Source organism: Rhincodon typus, chromosome 11 (assembly GCF_021869965.1).
Source record: "Rhincodon typus isolate 14 chromosome 11, sRhiTyp1.1, whole genome shotgun sequence".
NCBI classification, from domain to species: domain Eukaryota; kingdom Metazoa; phylum Chordata; class Chondrichthyes; order Orectolobiformes; family Rhincodontidae; genus Rhincodon; species Rhincodon typus.
The window spans coordinates 11,775,332-11,782,303 of NC_063342.1; the positions used below are offsets into that span (position 1 = coordinate 11,775,332).

The 6,972-nt window shown below is 41.0% G+C and overlaps 1 protein-coding gene across 2 annotated transcripts in view; it reads right to left on the reverse strand.

Annotated features, from left to right (window-relative positions):
* appa (amyloid beta (A4) precursor protein a) overlaps nt 1-6,972 on the reverse strand; it is a 90,021-nt gene that overhangs the window by 46,765 nt on the left and 36,284 nt on the right. The window lies entirely within an intron of this gene.

Sequence of the window (6,972 nt, forward strand, 5' to 3'; positions counted from 1 at the left end):
AAGTGCTACACCTGCCCCCATACCTCCTCCCTCACCCCCATCCCAGGCCCCAAGAAGACTTTCCACATCAAGCAGATGTTCACCTGCACATCTGCCAATGTGGTATACTGCATCCGCTGTACCTGGTGTGGCTTCCTCTACATCGGGGAAACCAAGCGGAGACTCGGGGACCGCTTTGCGGAACACCTACGCTCGGTTCGCAACAAACAACTGCACCTCCCAGTCGCGAACCATTTCAACTCCCCCTCCCATTCCTCAGACGACATGTCCATCCTGGGCCTCCTGCAGTGCCACAACGATGCCACCCGAAGGTTGCAGGAACAGCAACTCATATTCCGCTTGGGAACCCTGCAGCCCAATCGTATCAATGTGGATTTCACAAGTTTCAAAATCTCCCCTCCCCCCACCGCATCCCAAAACCAGTCCAGCTCGTCCCTGCCTCCCTAACCTGTTCTTCCTCCCACCTATCCCCTCCTCCCACCTCAAGCCGCACCTCCATCTCCTACCGACCAACCTCATCCCGCCCCCTTGACCTGTCCGTCCTCCCTGGACTGACCTATCCCCTTTCTAACTCCCTACCTACACTCACCTTTCCTGGCTCCATCCCCGCCTCTTCGACCTGTTTGTTTCCTCTCCACCTATCCTCTCCTCTATCCCTCTTCTATCCGCCTCCCACTCTCTCCCTATTTATTTCAAAACCCCCTTCCCCTCCCCCATTTCTGATGAAGGGTCTAGGCCCGAAACATCAGCCTCTCTGCTCCTATGATGCTGCTTGGCCTGCTGTGTTCATCCAGCCCTGCACCTTGTTACTTGCTACTTGTCAGCTCAAGCATTGATATTGTCTGGGTTGTGCTGCATGCAGACATGGATTACCTTAACATCTGCATAATATTTGTGATTCTTCAATCACCAGCAAACATCCCCACTTCTGACCTTATGACTGAAAGAAAGTTACTGATGAGGCAGATGAAAATAGTTGGACTTAGGGCATTATCCGGAGGAATTCCCACAGTCATACCCCAGACTGAAGTGACTGACCTCCAAACACCACAATCATCTTACATTGTGATAGATGGACCAAGGCTGTATGGAAGTTAGGAGCTGAATGGCTCTGCTAGAACACAAACTGAGCATCAATTATTGTTTTGAAAGAGCTGCTTCATAGCACAGTCAATGGCTCTTTTCATCATTTGTTGATGATAGAGTGTAGACTGATACTGTGCTATGGACCCGTTGGATAAGTCCAACTTTTCCTGCACAGGCCATACCTGGGCCTTTTTCTGCATTTTTGTGTAGTGCAAGTATTATAGCTGTTCTAGAAAAGATTGACTATAGCACAGCCAATTCTGGCGCACAAATCTTCAGTACTATAACATTATCATGACCATAAACACTGCATTATCTAGTGCCTTCAGCTGTTTCTTGACATTACGTGGAGTTGATCAAATTGGTTCAAGATTTGCATTTGAGATACTGGGACCTCAGTAGCAGGCAAAATGGATCATCCACTCAGCTCGTTTGGCTAAAGATGGTTGCAAACGCTTCAGCCATGTCGTTTGTACTAATACGCTGGTCTCCCCATCATTAAGGATAGGAACATTTGTAAAGCTTCCTCCTGTTGGTTGTTTAATTGTCCATCACCACTCAATGCTGGATGTGCCAGGACTGCAGAACTTAGGTTTGATCCAAATTGCTTGGCTTTCTATCATATGCTGCTTCTGATGTTTGGTATGGAAATAGTAGGAGAAGCAACCTGATAACGCAAATCAGTGTAGGAATCATGAAGTGAAAACTGGGTGCAGATAGAATAAATATAGTAAATTCTGTAAACAACTCTTCCGTATCATACAAGGATGATAGAAAGAATTGATATCATTGATAGCAGTGACAAGTAAATGGGCAGGGGGGAGAAGACAGCTACTATACAATTATATAGGCATCAAACCATGCATTGTAATATTTCTCTTCTGCCACATTAGAATGCCAGAGGCACCATATTTAGTCATTACTGTATTCTACTTTACCCAAATGAAATTCCATGCTCCACCTACCCAAGCAAGGCAGTGATTGTCCAGATTGCTACTCTTACTCAGATACTTTCAGGGTGCATTGCACAGATATTTCAACTGTAAATATTAATTTCTACAGTCTCCTAGGTAACATTTTCCAACATCTCAAAATACAAATAACTTGCTGCTTGCCTATCTCAAATTGTTGTGCAAACTGTAAATTTGCCTATTTTGTGGAAGTTTCTGATCACTGCAAAAGCATCACAAAAGTAGATAAATAATTAATTGCATATAAAACCATGTTTACAAGGTGTACATCCTTTAAGTTAATTTTTCTTCTCTACATCAATGAATCTTCTCTGGACTTTTTCTCATGTCACACAAACCTAACAGCTTGTTGGCCAAGGCATATGGAGCATTCAGTTCTGAAACAGTACCAGCAAGAAACCTGCACTGCCCTGCCAAAAACCATTAGTATAACAGATTCTAGGGACTTCATAAAGACAAATAAACATCCTCCAGAAACTTATCTTCAAGTCTGTGCATTCAGTTACACCATCTGATTAGTCAACCCAGAAAGAATGAGAATCATAATAGAATCTATTGGAATTAATTGCAAGTTCCATGGTGGGTTATCCTGTAACTTTGAAATACTTGGAGATGGGAATGCATATGTTTCATTAGTCATTCATTGATTTGGCAAGGAGGCCACCCATCAACATAAGCCCAGATAGTTAGTGCCAAAAGTGTTTCAACAGTGGACGGTTTCAAACCAGAGCAAGATCTCAGTTTCGTCTGGTATGTATTTTTACAGAAACTTGAAAACAAGACTGATTGTAATCTCACTTTCCATAGCAAAAATATGAAGGGCAAATATAGTACACCAAATATTTCCCAGTTAAGATCAGCTTGTTCCTCACCAAGAATCAAACCTAAAGTCCATTCACCCGTTTGCTTAGTTTTAGACCAAGTGGCTCTTTCACTCCTAAGGCCTTTGGGACCAATCGTCAAAACTATGAAAAATAATATTCATTTTTTTGGTCATGGACAGTTCTTATTTCCAACAGTTTCTCCAGAGTTTTTGAAGTTACAGGCAAACACACCTTGGAACTTACTGGCAATTCGTTCAAATGGATAACAATTTAATTCTGATCCTTTATGGGTTGACGAATCAAATTGTAGGTGAATGCACTGATTTAAAAATAACAGTTTGAGGAGGTTCATTTGATTTCACAAAGCCCCTAAAATCTACTACACAAATGGTTTTAGCAGAGCAATGGGAGCTTCTCGTTGGTGCTAGTTTCAGAGCTGAATGCTCTGATTGTCTCAGCCAACAAGCCAATTTGATGAGCTTTGCTGAAATATTTCATCAAGAACGTTGTTCCCTTCCCATCAGATAAAGTTTGCCTTTCGTCCAAAGTCACATCAGTGCCGCCTATAACTGAGCAGAAGGCTTAGGCAGGCATAGGGAAAGCATGTAGGCAAGGTTTTGAAAAAAAAAATTGTTCAAAAAGGTTCGAGCCTGCCAGTACATCAAGATTATTCTTCCACAATTCTTTCAGCGCAACAAAAATGAATCAGCTGAACTCACATTAATTTCTAATCATTCATAAAATCATTTTGATGGAGGATTATGGAAATTGGACATTTTTAATCAATTTAATATTTTCCCCACAGTTTTCTCTAATTGAATTACTTACACTGACCCCACACATGGAGGCCATTGAGACAATACTCCAGAATTGTTTCTCAAGTGCTTAGGGATGTACTGAAGTCATTGGTTCATAGAAAAGCAAGCCTTATATTTAAAAAAAATGCATAAGGGTTTAATTACATAGAATATACAACACTGAAGACGCCATTCAGGAAAATTTATGCTCCATTTGAGTCTCCTCCCATTCATCCTCGTTTCACTTCATGAGAACCTTCTATTGCCTCCTTCCTTAAATGCCTCTATTTTTTCCCTCCATCACTCCCCGTGGCAGTAAACTTTCAATTTTCACCACACTAAATAAATTTCTTATGAATTTCCATTGTAATTCTTGGTGACTATTTTACATTGATGATCTCTACTTTTGAGCTATTGTACAACTGGGAACACACACTTTGCATGTTATTCAAAACTTCAGTTATTTTGAACATTTCCATCAAGTTGTGTTACGAGGTAATTCAAAAGAAAAAAAGATCCAGTTCATCTTTCCAGATAATCTCTCAGTTCTGCATCATGCTTGAAAATTTTTACCTCCACCTCATCTACTATCATTATTCTCCGTTCATAATGCAGCAACCAGTATTGTATGCAGTACTTCATCCAAATGTGGTACAACCAAGGCTCAAATTCAAATTTAGGATTCATTCTAGACTATTCAATATCACCCTTCTTTAAATAAACCCTAGTACTTTGATGAGTTGTTATGGTCTTACTGGATTTCATCAGTATTTTTAGTAGTTTATATCCCAGATCACTTATCCAGGCTACACTTATCCAGGCAACTGAGGTGTATTTCATCACATTCCTGACTTGTGTCTTTGGTCGACAGATCTGGGGAGTCAGGGAATGAGTTATTTGTTTCAGGATGACTAGCCTTTGACCTGTTCTTGTAGCCACAGCAGTTATATGGCTGATCCATTTCAGTTTCTGACAGGTGGTAAACACCAGAATGTTGATAGTGGGAGATTCAGTAATAGTATTGCCATTAAATGTCAAATGCTGACAGCCGGACTCTTTCCTGTCAGAGACTGTCATTTCCTGGCACATGTACAGTGTGAATGATAGTTGCCACTTGTCAATTCAAACACAAATGCTGTCCAGGTCTTGCTGTTCTTGGGCATGTATCTGGGGAGTTGCAAATGGCGAAAATTGTGCAATCATCAATGGGTGGTACGGTGGTTCAGTGGTTAGCACTGTTGCCTCACAGTACCAGGCACTCAGGTTCAATTCCAGCCTTAGGTGATTGCGCAAACTCCACACAAACATTCTCCATATCTGTGTAGGTTTCCTCCCATAGACCAAAGATGTGCCGATTAGGTGGATTGACATGCTCAATTGGCCATAGTGTCCAGAGATGTGTAGACTAGGTGGATTAGCCATGGTAAATGTGGAGTTACGGCAATAGGGTAGGGGGCTGGATTTGGGTGGAATGCTCTTTGGAGTACTGGTGCAGATTCTATGGGCTGAGAAGCCTCTTTCTGTACTGTAGGGATTCTATGGTTCTATTGGTGAACATTCCCACTTTTGCTGGAAGGTCATTGGTGAAGCAGCTGAAGATAGTTGTGCCTGAAGAATGGAGGGGCTGTCGTAATGCAATAGTACCCCTACCTTTGAGCCAGGAGACCTCTGTTCAAGTCCCACCTGCTCCAGACGTGTGTCATAAGATCTCTAAGCAGGATGATTATAAAATACCTATCCTGAAGAATGTCTGCAGTGATGCCCCATGGCCAAGATTATTGACCTCTGGCATCCAAAGCCATCTTTCTTTGTCCTCGATATGACTATAACCAGCAGTGTGTTTCCCCCTTGATTTTTGGAATGTCCCTTATAGGTTTAATACACATTAGAAAGAAAATTGACATATATTTCCTTATCTGCTTTATCTATCTCTTCTTTCCAATTAGATTTTGGGGAGATGAAATAACCTGTGTTGGTTACATTTTTCCCAAATTTATTTATATATTTCTTCTGCCCTTTTTTCCCTTATTCATTATCCATAGATGACCACCATTTGTGTGATTGATTCTTGTTTATCTATCACCTTTATGCACACGTATTTGCTTTCTTTCTCTCTGATGGCTAATAATACCTTTCCCTACTACAACTATTATCACTAATATGTTCAACCACTTCATTTCTCCTTTTCTCTGTCTAAACTCTCTATACATGCACACCTAGATAACAGGACTAGAGAATATCCTCAAATATGCACTGGACAGAAATGAATGTTGATCAAACCAGGAGCAGAAGACTTCATCAGCTTGTCAACCTTCCTGAGTACAGAGATTGATCACAGCACAACAAATTCAACACCAACCTAAACCCTTTAAATCAGCGGTGTGCTGGAACCTAGGTCGGGCTATTTTTACTTTGATCAGTGCACTCATTTTATAATCAATGGAATTTCTGATTGTAAATTAGTAAAGGTCGAAGCAGGCATAAGGGGATTTAAAAAATATATAAATCACCCCCTACATATACATTTGTAAAAATCAAATTTTATTTACTACTGTGATCTAATTCAGCTTATACTTCAAACAAATTTGGAGACTAGAATTCCTATTATCGTTGCTTTGGTAATTTCTATCTGATAGAATAAAGCATAATAATCTGATTTCCAATGGTTGTTTTACTAAATACAACATACAGGTACAAAGTCAAAATCACCAAAACCAATCAAAGTTATTCACATTTTGGCACTGCTTTCTACCATTAGCTGTAGCTCTAATCATTTCACAACTTACTGAAGAGTTTATGAGCCACATTACATTGCAAGATAACTATTCGGAAAAGAGATGAGTGCGAGCACTTAGTCACGTCACAAAACTGAAAAGTGCTCCGGAAACTCAGTACATACTCGGAGGTGATTTTCTCTCCACATACGCCATCAGACCTGCTAAGCTTCTCTAGCACTTTATTTTTAATATCTAAACATAAAGCCAGAAGAGACACTCTTTGCTACATTTAAAATTGTGGCCCCTGCTGTGACTACTGTTTACCCTAAAATCACCCTCAATATTCTCTGATGGTGAGACGACGACCCAGCAGATGCCTGTGATGTTCTAGCCCAATGTTATGAGGCTAGAAATCAAATCACAGGTGGACCTCGGACTAAAGCATTCTGATACAAAACATTGTGGAAAATGTAGGGAACAATTTTGCAGAAATAGATGATAACTTTTAGGATGTTTCCTAGAATAACCTATGGGGGGGGGGGGGGGGGGGGGGGGGGGGGGGGGGGGGGGGGGGGGG